Source organism: Euprymna scolopes, chromosome 18 (assembly GCF_053919585.1).
Source record: "Euprymna scolopes isolate OS-2025 chromosome 18, ASM5391958v1, whole genome shotgun sequence".
Taxonomy (NCBI): domain Eukaryota; kingdom Metazoa; phylum Mollusca; class Cephalopoda; order Sepiida; family Sepiolidae; genus Euprymna; species Euprymna scolopes.
The window spans coordinates 98,089,446-98,102,249 of NC_136499.1; positions in this window are offsets into that span (position 1 = coordinate 98,089,446).

Sequence of the window (12,804 nt, forward strand, 5' to 3'; positions counted from 1 at the left end):
ATATATATATATATATATATATATATATATATATAAGCAAGATAAGACACAGATTAAAAATCAGGTGAAAATCCTGATAGATATTACTAGAGGTAATACTTTCAGGATGATCCTAGCCAAAAAGGAAAAGCTCAATATTTAAGAATAGAGCAATATATAAGTTTAGTGGTTAAATTTAAATTCTGAAAATCAAAATATGGACACATATATTCGAGTTGAGAATTTATTGTTTGACAAAAGGAATATATAGAAGGGGTTATATTAATTTCCTTAATCCATGGATTTTCAATAATGGCTCAGAGGAAATGAAATGCGGTTAGCAAAATGTTCAGCTGTGAAAAGGCACGTATTTTGCTTTTAAGCACAAATATTGAAAATAGTTTTTTGGGTGGTGAATGATAGTTATATGAAAATAATTATTGGAAGAGGGAATTTCATACAACCTGGGCAGTCCATTATCGGAAGGAGTATCATTCATCACCCAAAGAACTATTTTCAATATTTGTGCTTAAAAGCAAAATATGTGCCTTTTCACAGCTGAACAATTTGCTAACCGCATTTCATTTCCTCTGATATGAGCCATTATTGAAAATCCATGGATTAAGGAAATTAATATAATCCCTTCTATATATTCCTTTTGTCAAACAATAAATTCTTAACTCGAATATATGTGTCCATATTTTGATTTTCAGAATTTAAATTTAACCACTAAACTTATATATATATATATATATATATATATATATATATATATATATACACATACATAGGGTGCTCCAAAACTAGGTGGACAGTAAATAACATTTACTTTGAGATTACATATACATACATATTTACTAATATAATTATTCCATTGACAATTAAAGTTTATTGTGAACAATAATAAAAAAAAGCTTTTAGATTTTATTAACACAAACTGTTTTCCACCACAATTTTTCACAATTTTGAAATCTGCCTATTCGATTTGCAAAATATTTTTTGCACAAATGTCTGCATATAAATTTCTTGAAATGCATCTCTTATGTCAATTTTCAAATAACTCACAATTCTTGGCTTTCAACTGCCAATTCTGTCTTTGAGTACTCCCCCCACCACACACACACACATACACGCCCCCCCCATCCCCCCCAAAAAATGCATGGCGATCAAGTTCAGTGAAGATGCCATTTGGACCTCTTTGGCCAATCCCTTTTTCTCAGGAAATATTTCATTAAGATACTCATGAACTGCTCTTGATTAATGTGGAGAGGCCACATTTTGTTGAAAAAAAAAAGTAGTCATTATGAACACAATTGTAAGAATATAGGATGTCCAAAAAGTCACTGAAGGGTTGATTCTTTATTTTTGATGATATCTTTCTGTAATGTTAACAAAATCGGACTAAAACATTGGGAAATTTAAAAAAATAAATGCAAAATTCAAACAATCTTTATTTATGAAAAATAATGTCTTTTAAAATTGTTGCCCATTTTCAGCTTCGCATAGTTGTGCTCTTCCCAAAACATTATTCATGACAAATTGCAGAATTTCTGGATTGCGATTTAACTAACTCCCTTATTTAGTTCCTAATTTCTTCCTAGTTTTTAGTTCCTAGTTTCTTGCAGAGTTTGAGGTTTGTTAACATAGCCTCTTTCTTTAAGATATCTCCACAAGAAAAAGTCAGGGCTAGTCAAGTCTGGGGAACGTGGTGGCCATTTGACATTGCCATAGCGAGAGATAATGTCACCAAATTTTGGTAAAACAATTTCACAACTTGCGTACGTTGTTCAATGCTATACTTATACATGATTAATTCCCAAAATATTATTTGTAAAATGTCTGAAATAGAGAAAAAAAATCATTGATGATAAAGTGACAAGATTTTTCAACCCTTCAGTGACTTTTTGGACAAGCAGTATACATAAACCTTTTTCACATGTTGCCCACCTATTTGTTTTTTTTTTTTTACCTGCATTTACACATACATAATTTAAAAGAAATGGCTTAAAAATTAATGTGCATCTTAATGATTAGGACTGAAGTTACTATTATTATGTCAAATACTACATCTGAGACAATGATAGGAATTTCAAAAGAACCCATCGACTTACTATGTATCACTCACCTACCTATAGTCCCTATAATTTATAGGAACCTTTATTTTAAACAGCTTTTTTGTACATTTTTATTATAATAATACAACATTTCATATAAAAAAAAATTTTTTTTCCATTTTTCTTAGTGATTGGAAATAATTTTACCTTCATATCTGTCGGAATTGACAAAAAAAAAAAAGTAAACATCTTACTTTAATTTGTAAGAAAAGAGGAAGCTTCTGGTTTAGAGTTGAACATGAATTGCCCCCCCCCCTCCCATGTCATACTCTTATCAAGGATTACACTTACAGGGAAAGACTGGAAAAATTAGGACTAACTACTTTACTAGAGAGAAGAATGGAAGTGATTTAATTTTAATTTAACTTTCATAACAATTTTTGGATAAAATAGTTCATACCAGTTGAGGATATGTCCTCGACAATCAGTCCAACAATGTTTATGACTTTCAATGTGAAAGGAGAGATCAGGGCTCTGGTTGGATCAACACTGAAAGAAGTCGCTGAGTTTACGTATCTGGGCAGCAACATAGCTTCCACAAAGAGAGATATCGAAGTTCACATCTCAAAAGCATGGGCCGCATTGGATGGGCTGCGTTCAGTATGGACTTCGGGACTAACTAACAAACTGAAAAGGCAGTTCTTCAGGGCCGTGGTAGAGTTTGTCCTTGTTTACGGTGCTACAACCTGGACATTCACCAAAAGATTGGAAAGAAAACTAGACGGCACATACACCCGTATGCTAAGAACAATATTAAATATATCTTGGCAAAATCATCCCATGAAGCAGCAACTTTATGGCAACCTACTTGCCATATCTAATACCATCAGAGAAAGATGTCTACAATTTGCTGGTCATTGTCTGAGGAGCAAGCATGAATTGGTGAGTGATGTATTGCTATAGACTCCACGACACGGACGCGCAAGCAAAGGACAATCTAGATCCACGTACATCCAGCAAATAGCACACGACGCTAACTGTGAACCTGAAGATCTGAGGCAGCTGATGGAAGACAGGAAACTCTGGAGAGGAAGAGTCACATTGGTCCAAGCAAGGAGCCTGTCATGATGATGATGATGATGATGTTGCTGTCAGAATGACGTATGGCTCTGTTCAGTCTTAGAATGTCCAAAATCCCAGGCTTTACCTTCTGTTTGAGATTAGTGTATTACTAGTCGCCTGAGGCTTCCCTATCAGGAAATGCTAATGAGGCTATTCAGGCATTTTTGTAAGCCAGAATTGTTGCCTCTGATAACATTGCATGCTGCCTCCTGCTACATCCTAGAATTTGTATAGCAACCATGTCAGGAGAGATGTTATACAGGATGGTCCACTTAAAAATGGCCCAGTCTCTCTAATCTTTCTCTTAACGACCAACTGACACCACAAGACAAAATGCAATTCTTTTTCCAACAAGATGACGCTACATGCCACACGTCTCACAGATCACTGACACGAGTTCATGACATGTTTACGGAAGAGAGAACAATAAGCAAAGGGTTATGGCCACCACGTTCCCCAGTCTTGTCATCATGTGATTTTCATCTTTGGGGGACTTTAAAACAAAAAGTCTATGCAGATAATCCTCACATTCTAGACCAACTAAAGGAAACATTACCAACGCTATCAGGAGAATCACCAGAGAAGATCTACAGGCAGTATCTGCAAACATTGTTAAACGTGTCCGGAAATGCATAGATGTCAACTGGGAGCACTTCCAGCATCTTTCATAACACTGCAGATAATTTAAACAATAAAAGAATGTTCCTCCTCTCTACTATATTTTCTGGGCTACTTTTAAGTGGGTCACCCTGTATATAGCAGTAGATGCTGGGCCCTTTCTTCTAAACTGCGATGCAATGGTAGATCCATGAGATGGATCTGCAATGTGAAATCTGATCAAACCCAACACATCAGGTCAGAGAATTTGCTGAAACTTAACCTTAACTTAATCAAAGTTAACCTAAAGATGAATTGATGGCACTGCTACGATCATGTGAAATGTTCATCTTCCTGGATAAACCATTGCAGAAGCATAGATGTCTTTGCTGTAAAAAAAATTCTGCAGTTTCCTAACAATTTATGTTAACTATTCTTTTTCTTCTTTACAATTCACCGTATAAGAATTCAATAACTAGCTGAATATTCTTCTCCTCACAATTTCTGGTCTCAAAATTCAGTACACATCTGACAAAACTCACTTTACCAAAAAAGGATGCCTTTCTGTGACCATCAGGCTTTTTATTGAAACCTTCAGCCTTACCTATGCATATTAGATGCCCTGAAGTCTCAATACCTCATGAGATCGCCAGCCAATAAGTAAACAGAATTGCCATTTTTTTTTTTCTCTTTCTTTATTTTTCTTGCCTGGCGTGAAAACTGCATGCTGTACAAAATGAGGTTTGTACTAATTTTTAATCACAGTCTTAATTTGTAGGATGGTTGGCTGATCAAGGAAAACTTGAAAACAAGCGATTGGACAAGACTGTACACAATGGAATTTGAAGACAATTAACCCACTGAACGGTAAGAACTGGGAAGTAAGCTTGCGTAATATTAAAAAATGTCTGACTTTTGAACGAGGGAAAGTGATGTTAAGTAGGATATACTTGTAGTATGCTAGCTTTTTAAAATCTAATCTCCTGTAGAGGAGGTATAGAGTAGATATTTTCTTTTTACTTTTTGATATAAAAAGTTATTGTCAAAACAAATTTCAAAAAGCAATTCTAGCACACAATTGAATTTTGGTAATAGGGTCGTAAATGTGTTGTACAGCTTGTTTAACTTAGAGCACATGAATAGCAGAAATGCAGTTGTTGGATGTTTGGCCCAAGGAAGAAGGGGATACAGAGAACTGAAAACATCTCTGGCCAAAGTCAGACGAACAAAGAGATGCTCTCTTTATTTGTAGAAAATAAGACCACCAAGTGGGAAGAGTCCCGCTGGGATCAGCTTTCTGAGAGGTCCTGGATATGACCTTAAACTATATCCAATGGTAAGGCCCCAGCTTGTGGGCTTTAGGGAGTGTGGAGCCACCCTTTAATTGCCATTGCTCCCAGGTCCATTCTGACCCATGAGTGGTAGTACCTGTTAGGCTCCCAACTATAGGTTAAATAGATATTGACTTGCAAAAAACCAAATATATTCTATTAAAAAAATTTTCTTCAAAATCGCCGGATTCGGCATTAAATAACCTGAAAAGGGTTGATATGCCGTAAAACAAAAACAACCAACCAACCAACCAGCTTTCTGAGAAGAACAATGTCCAGGGTCATTTATGAGTGAGCCAAGAAATGGAGACTTGTTAAATGTTATCTTCAGTGCATGTCTCAAGCGGTCAACCTTCAAACAATGACCACTACAAAAAAAAAAAGACCAGAACCAACCAGTCATGGGTGAAAAGATATCAGATGAGGAGGCTCGAAATAAGGAGGAAAGGAAGAGCTGGAGTTGAATGTTTGAAATGGGCCGTTGGTTTTTATGAAAGCTATTAAACAGTTTGAGTAAGTGTGCCTTTCCAGGTAGACTAGGTCCCTAGGCGGTTCCTGGCTGAAGAACTGTCTCAAGGGAGACTTGTATGCTTCGGTCTCATCAAACAACATATCACATTCTGCAAGTCTGCCATTCAATCTTGGAAGAGTGAGCAGCACCTATAACCTCTAAGAAATAAACATATTTTGTTCATAATCTGACTGTGAGGTTTTTGTTTTGTTGTGCATAATGAATTCTTCATTACTGTGCCGACAACAACGTTGGACTGGCACAGAAAGTGAAAACAATCACAGCCAGTGCAGTGAACGCACACAAGTGCATGGTCATATGCAATACAGTTTTGAAACAAGGCCAAGATCACAATGTAGTATCTGTTCTGATGTTACACTTCACCTTTTCTGTCCTCAGTCAGTGGAGGAGAAATCCTTTGTGACTAAGACAATTTTTATTTTTGTTCCAATCCAGAGTGCTCCTTTTTGGGGAGCTGGATTTTCCTCACATGAAAAACCCAACCTAGTGTCTAACTCTGCCCTCATGGGGAGGCAAGGCAAGTAAGTAGAAACAACGTGACAAGAGTGTAGACGATTTTGAAATGGATTTATATGAATTCAGAAATAATGGTAATAAATAATGGTAATGGAAAGGAATTAAAGAAGCATTTTTGGGAACTATCAGATGAGATATTCAACAGAACTTGATCCCTATGCTGATGTTATATCAATAGTGTAAATGTCGATGCAAGAGTTTAGAAGACAGTTAAAAACGGAGAGAAGAAACAAATATTGTTTTCTGGTCAGTGCAAAAGTTTTTGGCGCTTTGTAGAATGGATATTTAAAACCATTTTAATTTATTTTATGCATATTTGCTTCTTCTTTTTTTTTTTTTTTTTTAACCAAAATGTAATTTTGTTCGGGAACCAACACGCTGTAGCCTCAGTCACAAAGGAGACAAAGAATAGAAAAGAAGTTTAACTCGCTTTTTTTATTTTGTACAACAACATTTATTTCATCATTCTCTCATTATCGTTGTGATATCCCTCACATGATCATATTCTGAAACATGCTCTCGAACGTCATCCACATCTCTAGCATGATCGTTCTCTCCTTTTTATAGTCATAGTCTTTCTTTTCCTTACCATGACGTCATTTCATCGCGGCTCAGTATTTGCGCATGCGCATCCACGTTATGTTACAAAAACATATCTCCATGATTGATTCATACATTTTCAAGCAGATCATATTTTCTATGATATTCTCACCCATGTTGAGCCGAAAACGATCTTCTTTAGTCAACAGAAAGGGAGTTATCTCTCATCATGATAATGCTTTTCCTCATACACCACTACAGTAGAACCCCGGGGTACGGCATTAATCTGTTCCAGGGTTGATGAAATCGCCGTATGGTGAGGCCTAAGCAAAATTTTATATAGTACACATTAAAAATTAGTAACAAAATACAGTACAGTATATAATACATAAGTATATAATCAAATAATATTATAAATAACATCGTAAGGTGCGGCAAATACCAACAATGACTGTTGCTGTCAGGATGACATATGGCTCTGTTCAGTCTTAGAAGATATTACTAATCGCCTGAGGTGCCTCTACCAGGAAATGCTAATGAAGCTATTCAGGCATTTTTGTAAGCCAGAATTGTTACCTCTGATAACACTGCATGCTACCTCCTGCTACATCCGAGATAACTTGTATAGCAACCGTGTTAGGAGAGATGTTCCTATTTACAATGTCTCCCCACGGGACAGAGTTAGACACCAGGGTCGTTTTTTAACGTGGAGAAAAGGAACAAAAATAAAAAAATTGTCTCAGTCGTGAAGGATTTCTCCTCCACTGAAAGAGAACAAGAAATTGAAGTGCAGCATCTGAAGAACAGATACTACACTTTGATCTTGACCCAAAGAAAAGTAGCCTGATCTCTCAATCTTCCTCTTAATGACCAACTGACACCACAAGACAAAATGCAATTCTTATTCCAACAAAGAGGCGCTACCTGCCACATGTCTCACAGATCACTGACACAAGTTCATGACATGTTTACGGAAGAGAGAAAACAATAAGCAAAGGGTTATGGCTACCACATTCCCCAGGGGGTCAGAAAAACATTGTATTCTACATCATAAACTGAAAAACCAATATGCCAGGGCCACTGTAACTCGGGGTTCTACTGTACTGATCAAAGATCTAGGAGAATTTGGTTGGAAAATTTTGCCTCGTCCTGCATATTCTCACCACATAACTCCCTTGAATTATAACTCATTTTGACGTTTTCAAAACCATTTGGATAACCTCACGTTAACATCACAAGATGAGATTGAACATGAGTGTCAGATTCGTATTTCACATGAAAATCTAAAAAATTTAACAAGCGAGGCATTTATAAGCTCATTGACAGATGGAACCAAGTTACAGACAGCAAAAATCATTGTTACGAATAAAGATTTTTAAGAACGGTTTTTCATTTTCAAGATGAAATTTTAAAATCAACAAAAACTTTTGCACTGACCTGATATTATTTAAAAATGTAGCGATATTGGACGGGGAGTGTAAAAATAGGGTTTTTTAAAAAAAACAATATTTTCTGTATAAAGCAGAGAACTGGAAAATTTCACGTAGAAGTTAAAAATTAGAGTCAAAGTCATCTCTTTGGAATTTTTGGCTGTGTAAGGAGATGTGCAGATTAACCAGTAAAATTGTAGTTGACTGATGATGAATACAAGGAGATCATTGCAAAATCTCCAACTCAAAAACAGCAATTCTTTTGATGCTTCCATATTATACAAACGAAAAGATATTGAATTTCAAGTAAAACAAATATAGTACCTACGTCATTGTCATGTCGCAAATAGTAACTTATCCAAAAATTATGTAAACTGATATGGTAGAAAAATATTAACAAAAAACTGTTTTGGATAAAGTTTATATGGTAAAATAAATTTTGTCCGACATTTTGAATTATGTTTGTCACGTGACGTTAGCAACAGAACTTAATTATCTCCCCTGTGTCAACTTATCTCCTTTTTAGTAAGCGTAATGTAGTGGTTTCACTTCCTTTCACAAATTGATTTTTTCGTTAATAATTATTTTTCTATAGTTTTTCATAATTTTTGGGTATGTTACTGTTTGAGATCTGGCAATTATACGTAAGTATCACTTGCTTCCGTTGAAATCCAATATTTTTTTTTTTTTTCTTTTGTATAACAGAAGCGCCACTCTTTCTAAAAAATTAAGATCTTTCTTTCTTTTTGCCATATTCCGTTTCAGACTTCCTGTCTGTGACATCATATTCTGGCACATAGATCTAATTTTTATACTTCTAACGGAATTTTCGATTCTTCTGCATAATTTTATCTTATATGGAAAATACCGTTAAAAAAAAAAAAAAAAAAAAAGCAGTTGAACATAAGCTACAGAAGATTTTATGTTTAGACGCTTTTTTTTTTTTTCCTTTTTCGAAGCTCTGCCTGTCAACCCCTCAGAAGAACGGGTCAGGAGAAATCCACTGACATAATTTTTTTAAAGAATAAAATAAAAGTAAACGAATAATTGAGCAAATATGTGTTGGCGTTTTCCCCCTGTTTTTTAATGATATTATTGCAACTATAAGGGAAAAATACATAGAAACATTCGGCTGTTACATCACCACTACGGCTACTTACAACTAGACGTCATTATCCAATGAGCCAACTACTTGTCAAACAGTCGAACCGCTGTTTCTGCCCACGAAGAAAACGACCTACAATCTGTGGAGATTGAATAAATTCTTCGCATTATGCTATCGTAATCAAAAAAATAATTTTGGGTAGCGCCTTTTCTTGCAAATAAATAAATAAACCCCTTTATGGATGGGATACATTTATGATGCGTTAAATTTAAACAAGACACTGCAGTAAATCTTTATTTTAGTCAAGTAAATTATTGAGGTTTCAGTTTTACTTAAACCACGTTTAACATTAGTTACATTGTAAACATGAAACGTCGAAATTAAAAGTCGACCGGAAAAATATAATTGTTATCTTCAACAAATATTTCGAGAACGGTGTTATTTTTTTTCTTAACTTATTCCTGAATTCGTTTAAAAAGATAGCGACTAGAATTTCCCGATCGACATTTTACACGGACGATGAACCTGTTTATACACACACACAAGTAAAGATAAATGGTTTGGAAAAAAAATACCAAAGTCCATTTTATTCTAAACAATTTACGTGATTAAAATAAGAATTTACTTAGAAACTGCTTACAAATTAAACGAAGATGTTTAATATAAATAATTTTTCCGACGGCTTTGAATGTAAAATTAGTTGAAAATCCGCTAAAATAATTTTTTTTTTTTTTAATCATATGAATTCAATAGATAACTAGTGTTTATCAATATTTGACTCAAATTTTTATAAGAAACAGGATTTTCCGACATTAATGATTTTAGTCATTTCATTTTTATTATTCTTGTTTACTTGTAAATTTTTTCAAAATCGTTAAATTTACAGATTAACATCGCCTCCCCCCTCTCCACTTTCAAAATGAGATTCTACTTTTTTAATGAGATTACGTTACAATCTGAAAAACTTGGCGGAAAGAAGAAAAAATATTTTACAATTTAGAGTGAAGGATCAATTTCGTAAATAAATTTCTGGGCCATTCTAACTTTTAAAACTGTTAACTACTATTTTTTAACCACTAACTCTAAGCCCGACTGGCACGACCGTCACAACATACACACACACATGCACAGCCACCTTAAAAAAGTAGCACCCCCGAAAAATAAATAAATAAATAAGACGCATAGCAAAAAATGATTAACTGACCTAAAAAGCTAGAATGGTCCGGAATGTGATCATTTTTCGTTGATTTTATTTGCGAAACTGATCACCCACTCTACTTTCTAAAATAATTGTTTCCCTCTATTTTCTTCCGCCAGTTTCCGGGGGTGAGGGTTAATCGAGGATGCTAATGTACAAGTTAATTTAAACAATTTTTCTATCACAGGAAATAGTTTTAGAAGCAAAAAGGCATTGTGTAATTATATTACCGCGCTGAAATAATATGGTTATTATTTAGGTACTAGTGCAGAGAGTGATCCGGACGTAAATAATGTTATTATTTAAAAAGCCATTCAAACATGGGGAGCGGAGGGTGTTTTTCAGGGTTGCGGAGTCGGAGTCGGAGGGAGTCGGAGGTTTTAGTCGGAGTCAGATTTTTAAATGTACTAGGAGTCGGAGTCGGAGTTGGAGTCGGAATTTTTTATCCGACTCCGACTCCTTAAGCCCCCCCCCCCAATTTTTTTTTAATGGTTTTCCTGTTTGGTTTTACCAGTTGCACAATTTAGCAGTTTTTATAATGTCTTATTCTTATTTTTTGAGATATATCATATTTTGTACTGTCCTGCAATGCTTCTACTTCATCAAGATATTTTGGTTTATCGGATCACTGCAAATCTTGTCTGGACAGCTTTTTTCGCTTTGGTTGTGACGTCACACATGATCAATGAAAAGTCTGTCTTTGAATGAGATCACTGTGGATAACAATCAGATTGTAATCCGAAAGTTATCCAGTTCCTGAATGGAATTTGGCAATTTGATTAGTCCAGGATCGATCCGGAATTACAATCTTATCAAAAAAAAAAAAAAAAAAAAAAAAAAAATGGGTATAAATCAATTTGTGTTGCCACCATGTGACAACATTGTATATGACTAACTAATCTCAACAAAAATAGCTGATTATCGCTGAAACAGTGCATCCCAGTGATTTTTCTTTTCCTTCATTTTCGGTAGTTTATCACATTTTTCGTTAATAGAAATATGCTAGATTTTTGTTTTTGTTTTTCTTACAAATAAGTTTTAACATTTAAACATTTCCGTTCTCTTATTCTTTATTCTGCATCATGTTCGCTGTTTTTTTTTTGTTTTGTTTGTTTTTCCGATTTAAAAAAAGTTATATTTAAACAGGGTTATTACGTTCGCATATTCTTTATTTTCCATTTTGTTTTGATTTACCCCCCCCACCTCTAAACACCCGGGAAGCGCTGGGTACCCTTGCTAGTTAAACATAATTCTATGTTATTTATTAGTAAAAATGAATGCCTGAAAATTTTATGACTTCAATAAATAGCTGATGTTTATAGTCTCAGTGCAGTCAACATAAAAGATCAGAATTTAAATATTTTATTTTTTTGTAGTTTAGGGTGTTATCGTTTAGAAAAACATAACAATGTTAGAAAATATCGGATTCAAAATTCTTTAATTTTGGACCACTTTCCATGCAATGAGCCGAATATACAACTTTCCCGAGTCTAGGCAAGTTGATTTAAAATCGACCTACCCTAATACTGGTATGTGGAAGAATCTCAAAAACCCTACATATGTATTTATTTATGTTTTTATAGGTTTACAGAAATTGATTACTGAAATAAAGCAAACAATTTTTACATTTTGAATCAAACATCTTTTTTTTTTGACAGATTTACAGAAATATATAATTTTGAAAATTAGTTGCAAAACTTGATGCACCCACAAGATGGCTTCAAAACGTAAATCTGCCGTATTTGACCATTTTAACTTAACCAGTGATTTCAAGCATTATGTATGTCAGTGCATAACAACCCAAGACGATGAAGAAACAACTTGTGGTGTTGAAATTAGTGCTTCTGGTGGTGGTACTATCAAAGGCCATGCTCCTACTCGTGCTTCTAACTTAAAAAGATATTTGGAGCGCTGCCATCATAGCATCTTTAAACTTGTTCAACAGAAAGACAAAGGCTCATCTAATACACCAACCACATCAAAATCTAAAACTTTGATTACTGAAAAGAACCCTACCACAGCATCTCTTACAAGTTGTTTTGTTAGTAATAAAATGACAATCTCAATGGCTCCAGCTGAATTAAAAAGGAACATCGTTAAGATTATTGTTCTCAACAGCATTCCCTTGAGATTCTTTTCTCGGCCTGAAGTGTTAGCACTGATTGGTGAAGTGGCACGAAAATTAGGAGTGGCTCTAAACAGAGATTCCATAAAGAAATTAATTATTGGTGAATATGAGAGCCAAAAAAAAACAGCTAAAGAGAAAACTAAGCAATAAGTTTGTATACTTGAAAATGGATGCATGCACACACCATCGTGTTAATTATTTTGCTGTTTATGTTAGGTATGTGGATTAAGGGAAAAATATGACTAAAACCTTGGCCATTAAAGACACTGAAG